The sequence below is a fragment of the Arvicanthis niloticus genome, chromosome 29, assembly GCF_011762505.2.
Source record: "Arvicanthis niloticus isolate mArvNil1 chromosome 29, mArvNil1.pat.X, whole genome shotgun sequence".
NCBI classification, from domain to species: domain Eukaryota; kingdom Metazoa; phylum Chordata; class Mammalia; order Rodentia; family Muridae; genus Arvicanthis; species Arvicanthis niloticus.
In genome coordinates, this window is record NC_133437.1 from 23,294,261 (window position 1) to 23,304,537 (window position 10,277).

Below are 10,277 nucleotides of genomic sequence, written 5' to 3' on the forward strand. Positions count from 1 at the left end.
CAGACATCTCTAGTACACTAAGAGATTCTGCCTCAAAAGACAATGTGGCTCCTTAGGGGTCACACACGTGGTTTATTGACCTCTGGCCTTATAAGTGTATGTACCTCTCATATACATGCACCCAGATAAACATGTACAAAGCATTGTTTTCCTAAAATAAATTTTCTGTGTCTTTAGGTTGACCCTTGGTCTGTTATTAGAACAGAAGATGCACTTTAAAGCATGCCTTCTGTCCGTTTCTGCTTGTCGATCAGCGTATGACATTGCCATACTGTGCGTGGGATGTAGGAGGCAGATTCTATTGTCCTCAGTACTTCCCAGGTTCAGATCTCAGGTTATCAAGATGAGAATTGAGTGTGAAATAAATCTACCATCAGAAGCTGCGCTTGGGTGGCTGTTCTCATGGTGCGTGCGTGCGTGCGCATTTTGCATGGATATTGGAAATCCCTGAATATAGTTACATTAAAGCCTGGCCACAAGATAGAGTTTGCATCTGCTAGTCTCAAACTGAAAGCAGCCTGGCTCTGGATCGCCAGCACTAAGCTCTTTTCATGGCGACACATGGCTTCCTCTTAAGGGTAGCATTAGACAGCAGAGAGCAGGGACGCAGACTTGTGATAATCCAGCAGGGCCGCAGGCTGACTGCAGGAGCTCCAGATAAACCCAAGGCCACATCCCCGAGGTGCTATTCACTATTGCTGACAGCCTCCGCAGACCTCTCCAACACTTGACATTTTATGGTATTTTTAGGTATTTCCTCCAGGTTCTCCAAAATAGTTATTTCCAACTGCCTTAGAACTGCTATTGTTTTTTGGGGGTGGGGTGGGGTGGAAGGGCAGCAGTGGTATGTGGAACCAGCGAGCATCTCTAATTACCTGTTCCTATCAGGTCTTCCTCCTCTTTTCTGATATTTAAGTGTCTTTAGGGACTAGGTACAAAATGGAAATAGACTTCGGGAAAGAACTACTGAGCATTTAAGTTGGTTGGTTAGATATTTTTTTAATTTGTTGCTATTATTGTTGTTGTTTTTGTTGTTGAGACAGGGTCTTGCTATGTAGCCCAGCTCGGCCTTCGGCTCTCAACCGATGTGCTTTACTTCCGGTATGCCTGGGATTACAGGTATGCAACACCGTGCTCTGGAAGTTGGTTGTTAATTTGAGCATAGCTAAGTTTGGGGTTAAAACGAACCACACTGCAGATCCAGCACATGCTTCTCCTGCAGGGCCAGGCTGCAGTTTGCAATTCCTGGGTTGGAGAACTGCTAAAGGCTGCCCCCCCTCCCCCGCCGTACTACAGAGAGCATGAGCCTTGGCCTCTCTGCTCTGTCCCATGCTGCTTGCCTGTAGTCTTTTCTCCTTGCTCTGGAGCCTGAGACAGGCCACCTTTCATTGTTGCAATGCAGAGACTCAGGTAGGGAGGGCCAGGCACCCTGTGGTGGTTTGAATGAAAATGGTTTCTGGAGGTCCATAGGGTGTGGCCTTGTTGAAGTAGTTGTGGCTTTGTTGGAGGAGGTGTGTCACTAGGGGTGGGCTTTGAGGTCTCATAAACTCAAGCCAGGCCCAGTGGTTCACTGTCTCTTCCTGCTGCCTGCCGATTCGGATGTGGATCTCTCAGCTCCTTCTCCAGCACCTGCATGCCTGCATGCAGCCATGCTTCCCGCCATGACGATAATGGAGTAAACCTCTGAATAGTAAGCCAGTTTCAGTTTCTTTTTAAGAGTTGCCTTTGTCATGGTGTCTCTTCACAGCAATAGAAACCTTAACCAAGACACACAGCATCACTGACTCTGACTGAGGGCATAAGTGTGCCCTCCCCCTAGGTGGTTTTCTGCTTCATGTGGTGAGCCTTGGCAGGCCCATTTCTGGTAATGAAGGATATCTTTGTCAAGGGCTTTCTTGAACCTTCTCTGACCCCTGTGATGTGTGTCAGTCTAGGAAGCTCCCATCTTCTCTATCTGTTCTTCACCCAGGGCCATCCTTGCATCTTGGAGATGTGCTTCCCAACCTTCTAGGCTCCTTTCATACTTTGTTCCTTCAGGTAGCTCCAGTCAGAAGCCTTTGCTCATCCTGTCCTGCCCTGACATCAGTTCTCAGAAGGCCCAGATGAATGCAAGTTTTTCAAGCACACCAGGCAACACTCTGAAGGAAAGATGGAGGTAGGGGGCACAGCGGCTGGGACTTGGATCACAGGTGGGTGGTACCTGCTCTTCCAAGGGAAGCCCTTTTCCAACCCTGGCATCTGGAGTCTAAGTTCTGGGCAATGCCTTCTCTCTGTGTGGCCAAGGCAGGTCTGGCTTTACCCCAGCACCGAGTGAGCTGTGGGGGAGTGACCCCTTGCATTGCATGGCATGTTCTCCCTACCCAGACTGTGCTATCTTCTCACCCTTGGCCGTCCCACATCTGTGCACAGGACACCTCTCTGCATTCAAGGGAACATGGGGTTTCAAAGCATCGATGGAGCTGGGAATGGAAGAGTCTCTACCAATATCCTCAGTCACTCAGATATCCAGAGTCAACCAGAATACAAAGAGATACTGTGTCTTCCAAATGCAAAACACAGAGTGCCATGAGAAAGCGCCCAGCTAGGCCAAACTTCCACGGCAGGCAGCACGTGCTGGAAGAGCCAGGGAAAGGAGGAGGGCTTTTCATCTCCGTCTTCTAGCTTCTTCATTTCACCTGTGATTGACAAGCTCGCCGCAATGTATTGAAACACATTCTTGAGGCTGCCTCCTCTCTGGGGATATTGACTCATCCAACCCCTAAGAATCCGTGTGAGTAACAATGACAGTGTTCTCATCAGTCAGTTCAGCCCTACCAGAGATGACCATCATGAATCCCAGGATTCCCTAGGGGCTAGTATATTGCACTCTGGTGGAGAATTTTAGTCTTCTTAGGATGACCCACCCAGAGCTCAGTTTCATCTACTGCCTTGCTGGAGACACGCCAGAGAGAACCTGTTGGGTCCAGCTCCACACCCGCCCAATTCAGATTGTCCTTTGGGACTGGGCTGTTCTTGCATTTGTGTCTGGGAACTGGAACAGGATTCAGGACTAAGGATGGATGACATTTTCCAGGGTTTGTTCTTGGGACTTGGCATAATTAGGCTTGCTGGGCAACTTGTCTCTTTCATTCTTAAAGGACAAAGTAGAGGTTCTCATACCTTGGATTGTGACCATCTCCTGTCACTAAGAGTTCATCCAGGCTAGATCTGCACAGGTGCCAACTATGCCAATTGCTTCAGGACATACAGCAACAGGCTTAGATTTTATTAGATTTTACAGAAAACACACACACACACACATACATCCTTTCACTGAAAAGAAGAGGTAGGAAGAAGAAACAGAGAAGTTGCCAGAGTTGGGAGATGGAAAGGGTTCTAGGCAAGCCGCAGTAGCTTGTTCAACCCTCAGACATTGAGAGCAAAATGAAATCGCTCTCGGTTCCAATTCTCAGGGTCTCCTTAAGCATTCAGGGACACATGACTAAAAGAAACTGGTCACACCAAATTAGCTCCCAAATGCACACCCTGAAATGCGGCATCCAATTTGATACTGCTAGTTTGCCTAGCCTGGTGAATATCGAGCTTTATTAGGGAAGATGGTCTCATTTCAATTCAGCCTGCTCTTTGCTGTCTCCCCAGCCAGCAGAGACTTGACACATCTATATCTTCTGTCCTCTCGGAGGAAAGGAATTATTCCCAAAGCTTGGCAGGGCCCTGAGAGGTTTACTGCCATTGTGGGCTGTGGAACACAGATGAATTCCCTCATTTCTAGTCCACACGCACTTCCATGCCTATGAGTCCCACAGGTGCACGGTTTTTATTTAAAAAAAAAAAAAAAAAAAGCTAGCAAGGGAAGTGGAGTTAGACCCTGGAACAATCTGTTCCCTAAAACTGAATGAATCATCTTCCGTAATGAGCAGAGCTGGCGAGAGCAGCAAACACTGAAGAGTTCTGTTGATCAATTATTCAAAGGCTACCAAGGACACTCATTAGCATGTCGAAGCCTGATTGGCTCTTTCTGATTATTCAGCGTCCATCGGAAGGATGTGGATTTGCCCTCCATTCGGACTGCACAGTGGTGCGCCTTTCCATGGAAAATGAGCAGTTTAGAGAAGAGGACTTTCACCAAAGCTCTCTTCTTGACTGGGAACCCAGGGCTACAGGATGTGGAGTCCCTTTGTAAGTACTAGGAAGCAGAAGTTGGGCGTGCGCTGGGAGCCTCCACTCTGGGAGCAGTTAGTTCTTGTCCAGGCAACAAGTGTCCTTTGTGTCATTCCTGGGAGCTGGTTAGAAGCACACTGCAGTGGTGAGGATGTGGCTGAGTGGTGGAGTGTTCACCTAGCATGAATACTTTCCTGGGTTCTATCCCTGGTCCCCCAAACTTCTCCAGCTCCCACCCTAAGGAGTTCAGACTCTCGATCTACCCAGACCCACTGACCAAAGCCTACATCTTCTCAAAGTTTGAAAGGCACAGTCTGAATGCTGTGAGCATATGATCAGCATTCCCATAGAGGGCAGGCAAAGACACACAAATTACAAGTGCACTCATTACACAGAGCAGCGATGAAGTCCGTCCTGAACGCTAGACAACAGAAGGGGCCATGCGGATCCCCACCCCCACCATAACCCACACCGGGAGCTCTGAGAGATGGTGGTTTTCCAGGAGAGAAAGATAAGTGGGTTTCTGCACTCCATCCCAGCATCCCACAGCCCTCTTCCTCTGAGGTGAGAGGCTCCTGGCCGCTACTCTTTGGGGACCTTCAAAAATCCACTTCCTTCGCTGCCTCCTGATCTAGGTAAACATACGCCAGTCCCTCCTTTGCTGAAAACTTCCTGCCGCTTATGGGGTAAAGTGCAGACTAGGTGACTGGCCCAGCCTTTTTTTTTTTTTTTTTTTTTTTCCCACACACAGATCTTTCTAGGTTATCTCCTGCCATCCTCCAGCCTGTCTTTTTTTCACTCAGAACTCTAGAAGGCGTCTGGGAATTCCTTCATAAGCCTTTGGTTTATACCATCTGCTTTCTCAGAAGCTGGTCCTTCTGCTTTACCGTTATGTTCTCTTGGTGAACTCCTATTCATCTTCCAAAGCCCTGCTCTGGGAGCCCATCCTCTGAAGCCTTTTGTGGACTCTTTCTGCACTTCTAAATATATCAGATTCAGTCCGATTCCATTTTACATTGCAGATTCCACTGTTGTAAGTTTCTTAATGAGAAGTCCGTCTACAATGGAGTTGTCGCTGAACTTGGTAATTGGGACTTTCTGTTTTTGCAAGAAGGTAGTGTATTCATCTGGATCTCCAGACTGCACATTCAAAGCTTTTGGTGTTGTAGCTTGCTTGCTTGCTTGCTTGCTTGCTTTCTTTCTTTCTTTCTCTCTCTCTCTCTCTCTCTCTCTCTCTCTCTCTCTCTCTCCCTCCCTCCCTCCCTCCCTCCCTCCCTCTCTCTCTCTCTCTCTCTCTCTCTCTCTTTCTTTCTTTCCTTAAGACAGGGTTTCTTTATGTAGCCTTGGTTGTTTTGGAACTCACTCTGTAGACCAGGCTGGCCTCGAACTCACAGAGATCCGTCTGCCTCTGCCTCCTGAGTGCTGAGATTAAAGGTGTGCACCACCATGCCTGGCTTCAGTATTGTACTTCAGGTTAAAACTCTTGAAAGTATGGGTGTGCAGGGCATGACGATAGCGCTGTCATCTTTTGGGTCTGGCTGAAAGTGAGGTGGTATGTACTTAAACCCAAAGGTTAGTGGAGCTTAAGCCGGGAAGGTCACGTGTGTTGCTAAGGAGTTGAACTCTGGGAAATCACCAGCGTTGTTCACAATAGGGAAGTGGTGTGGTAAGACTTCAAGTGGATAGTTGATAGTTACAAGGAAATCCTGGAAAAGCAATGGAATGTAGGAAACAGACAAGAGAAACTACACTCAGAAAAAGTTAGAAATTGCAGTAGATCTTGAAAAACCAGAAAAAAGAAAAAAAAAAGAAAAAAAAAGAATTTGCAGTAGATGAAGCAGAATCAGGGGAAGAGGAGCTGGGGGGGGGGAGGGTAGGTAGTCAGCAGGTTGGAGGCGTCAAGGCTCACAGCCCAGAAGGTTCCTTAAAATGCACTTGCCCAGTGTTCATATTGTTCCAAGTGTCAGGCTACTCGCTGCTGGTGGAATTAGCTTCAACAGAGCAGAAATCTGTGAAACTGGCTCACTGGGTGGAAGGGGTGCTGGCTAGGGGATGCGTAAGAAGGTAGGTTCTGATCACTTGAATTTTCTGATTAATTCAGAGTTTCTGAAGACATGTCCTTTTAACAATATGAAACTGCTTTTGCTTTGTTTTGTTTTTACAACGACTACTTCCCTGTTGGAAGACAGAAAAAGCTCATTAGGCTTACGTTTGGGTGGATGTAAGGCACACCACGTTGGTGGAGAGGGTGAGTTTTCTAACATGTTCTACAATGACATCTTGAGAGTCATTTTTAGATCTTAGACACCAATCTGAAAGAGAGACATCTTCCTAATGCACAGTTGATGGGCGTGCACTGTGGGGCACAGTGGGGTGCAGTGGGATACAGTGGGGTACAGTGGGACACAGTGGGACACAGTGGTGTGCAGTGGGACACAGTGGGGTATAGTAGGGTACAGCAGGGTGCAGTGGGGACACAGTGGGATACGGTGGTGTGCAATGGGACACAGTGGGGTCACAGTGGGGTGCAGTGGGACACAGTGGGTTACAGTGTGGGGCACAGTGGGATGCAGTCAGGCAGCCACTGTAGAAACTGTGTAGTCATTTACAGACCGCCCAGGTATTCCAAACCCAATAGAACCCAAACCACGTGAAGACAGAAGCTTGTCCACGAGTGAAACCCACTCATGCTTCTTAGCTGTGTGCACAGTACAGTGATGTGCACCAACTGGATAAAGAGTGTGTTGTGATCACCCTGTGGGACACTGTTTAGCAGTAGAAAAGAAACAATGTAGTTTACTCTGACACGGTGGAGCTCGAAAACCTAGAGAAATAAAACAGAAGAAATCGTACACAAATATTCATACCTTAGAGGACACTGTTGCTATGAAATGCCTAACAGATCAACCCATAGAGACAGAAGATAAACTTGACAGAGGTCAGGGATGCAAGAGGGAAAGGGAGTGATTGTTAATGGTCCAAGGTCTCTTTCAGGGAAACTAGATGGTAGAGATGGCTGTACAATACTAAAGAAAACTAAAAACCACAGACTCAGACCCCTTTGAAATGGTTAAGATGGTGGATTTTAAATTATGTAAATGTAATATAATGAATTCAAAAGAATGAGGTTAAATGTAAAGGTTTTAAACATTTCTTAGAATTTTAAGACAATGATGTAACGAATCCTTCTTAGCACACAGTAAATGTTCCACGTGGTGAACCAAATTAAAAGAAACAATCATTGTAATCCTTCGATAGATACACATGGAGATAGGAGCATATGGCATCTGCAGGGCCCTGAAACAGCATAACCATAAGACAGAGCCACCGTTGAACAAATGCATCTGATGTCCATATGCTAGGCCAGGCTTCACATCAGCTCAGGGAAACAATGCAGTGTACATGCACATATCTTTATTCTCAAGTTTACTGATATAAACAATGCATTTCACAATCCCCAAGTAGAAATAAATATTTAATACTCTTTACTGTAAATTTCATATCGCCCATTGATTCTTGAACAATGCTTTCGTTGCCTTTCACTTTCTCTGCAGCCAATCTAGGCTAGGGTTGCAATCGGAGCATGAGTTAAATCGAGCAGTATGTCAATCCTCTTTCCCAATAAATTTATTATCTTTGCTTTAATATGTAATCTATTATATTATCCTAGTAAGTTATTTCTTAACCATGTGAAATAATAACCTGAAATCAGGCTATTTGTCAAGGCTGTAAGCAATTTCTCTGTGAAATTAAAGTATAGTTCTTAATTATAGAAAAATGTTATCTCAGGGTGTGTGTGTGTGTGTGTGTGTGTACAGGTGTGCCTGTGAATCCGTGTATGGAGATGTATGCATGCTATTCACAGAGTAATGGCTACAGAGTGACAGGCTTTAAGTCTGATATTCACTGTGGTCATTTTGTGTATCATGACCTTACTTACATCTAGACAGCCAATTAAGCCTGGGGTTCAGTATTTGCTAATTTCCGTTTCCAGCACAGGATGGGTGAATGTAGAGTGGGAAGTAAGGTCCCTCTAGTAACATCTGCACAGCTCAAGAGTGGCACACACTAGTGAGCCGAAGGGCATGGACAGCAAGAAGAAGAGGGACACACTGATGAGCTCTGAATAGTTGTTCGCCTCGTCCTTAACAAGATATGTTTAATCATAACTTCATATGGTCTGACTTTAATAATGATGATGTTTTTAATAGCCTGTTGGTAATATTCTTGTACAATTAACACAGGCTCTTATAAGCCAGTGTGAGCTGGCTCCAGCCCACCGGTATCTCTAACTGCAATTTGTGCCTTGCCATACTTTTATTAGATCAACACCCAACTAGAAATGCCATAAATATGTTCGCCCGGAGACTTCAACTTTCCTACTTGCAAAGTCTTTAGCTGAGCCTTCTTAACCATCGTGCCAACATCTTTTTTTCCTTGAAGTAGCAACTCTTTGTAGTGATGAAGAATGGGGTTGTACACTTAAAAGGGAAGTTTTTAGAAATATTGTTAGACTTTTCAGAGCTCCAGATACGTTTGTTTGCTTGGAGTCTTTCAGAAGAGTATACAGGACATCATTTAGAAAGTGTTACTTATCATGGACTCCGAGTAACCGTTCCCTGGGGCAGCCTCAGAACCTCCCCACACTGCCTTTGAGGTTCCCATAGTGGAGTAAAGACCCCACTCCAGCAAACCTGTTCCCTACTGCGGTCCTGAACCTGTTTTCAGGTAATCGGGGTTCAGTGCAGATGGCTCATATGACCAATGACCACTCGGTCACTGGCTTTGTCTGCCTTATAGAACCAGGACACACCAGCTCACACAGGACCTAGGGGTCACTGTGGGACAGACATGCATCTCCTAAATGGCCTCTTCATTCTATTTTCACAGGTACAGCAGATGAAGGGGGTATGGGAGCGAAGCTGATGCCATCTTGGGCCAGGTTGCTTCCAGACTGCAACCTGCTTCCCACTGCCTGCCTTACCCCTGCTTTGCTTATATCATGGGTGGTACAGAGGAAGGGACATGACACAGAAGAGGAATGTCATATGACTACACTACTTCCATCGTCAGCTCGTCTAATATATGGCTCCTAGGTGGGGACTGAAGGGATAGAAGACAGAGGAAGGGGAAACCAAGCCTGTGTCCCTTCTCATATCTGGCAATGTGTCTGGAATATATATGTCTTCTTCATTGTTCTGTTCCTATGGCCATCTTTTCCCCATGGCCCAAACTACTGCCATGAAAGGGAGGCAGTCTGACAAAAAGGCTGCTGGGAACATTCAAACGCTAACCTTTTAGCAAACAATTCACCAGCTGCTCGTTGCTGGTTAGTTAAAAGTGAATCAGAAGCTGGGCGATTGTGGCAGGGACCTTTAAGCCCAGAGAGACAGAGGCAGTTGGACCTCTGAGTTAAGAGGCCAGCCTGGTCTACAGTGTGAGTTCCAAGACAGCCAAGGCTGCACAGAGAAACCCTGTCTTGAAGAATGAAAAGAAGGGAAAGAAAAAAGAGAATCAGAAGAGCAGCCTGTGGCTGTGAGATTAGTAATGACTAGCAATGACTACCAATGACTAGCAATGACTACCAATGACTACCAGTGACCAGCCTGCAGGGGCTTAAGCTTACCCAAAGCTAATGGGCCACCTGATTCCAGTAAATAAAGTTAGCCATTCCAACTGGGCCCAAGTGAGGTTGCCATCTCCTATCTTAAGAACCCATCTTGACTTTCATTCAGCACAGGACAGACTTTAACTGACCACAAAGCTAAAGACAACAGTAATGGAACGTAGCCAGTAATTTTTTCCTTTGTAGGCTTGGGATTCGGAGGACAATTTTAACACCCAAGACTCATGTCCATCTGGCAGAATGTAGGTTTCCTATCTACTTCATTAAAAGCCTCAGAGGACAGACTGAAGACTCAAGCTCTCCATTCTTCTCCTGATTTGCTCAGTGAGCCTTTTCTTGCAAGACAGACAGTGGTCACGTCCCAGTTGTTCATGGGTGTGAGTGGCCCTCAGGCCTTGCATTTCTCTCAGCTGAAGCAGACCAACCCTAAAAATAATGATATAAAAGTGAACAATCTTCTTTCCTAAAAAAAAAAAAGTTCCAGGACCCT

At 46.1% G+C, this 10,277-nt stretch overlaps 1 long non-coding RNA gene across 2 annotated transcripts; it reads left to right on the plus strand.

The window, feature by feature from the left end:
* The first annotated feature begins 2,415 nt into the window (after positions 1-2,415).
* Positions 2,416-10,069, plus strand: LOC143440446 (uncharacterized). Of its 2 annotated transcripts, XR_013108137.1 has the most exons (5): positions 2,416-2,770; positions 4,031-4,179; positions 5,184-5,275; positions 6,347-6,409; positions 9,052-10,069. It is a non-coding gene; the product is annotated as an uncharacterized LOC143440446 (long non-coding RNA). The 2 variants fall into 2 exon arrangements; XR_013108138.1 differs by lacking the exon at positions 6,347-6,409.
* The last annotated feature ends 208 nt before the right edge of the window (positions 10,070-10,277 follow it).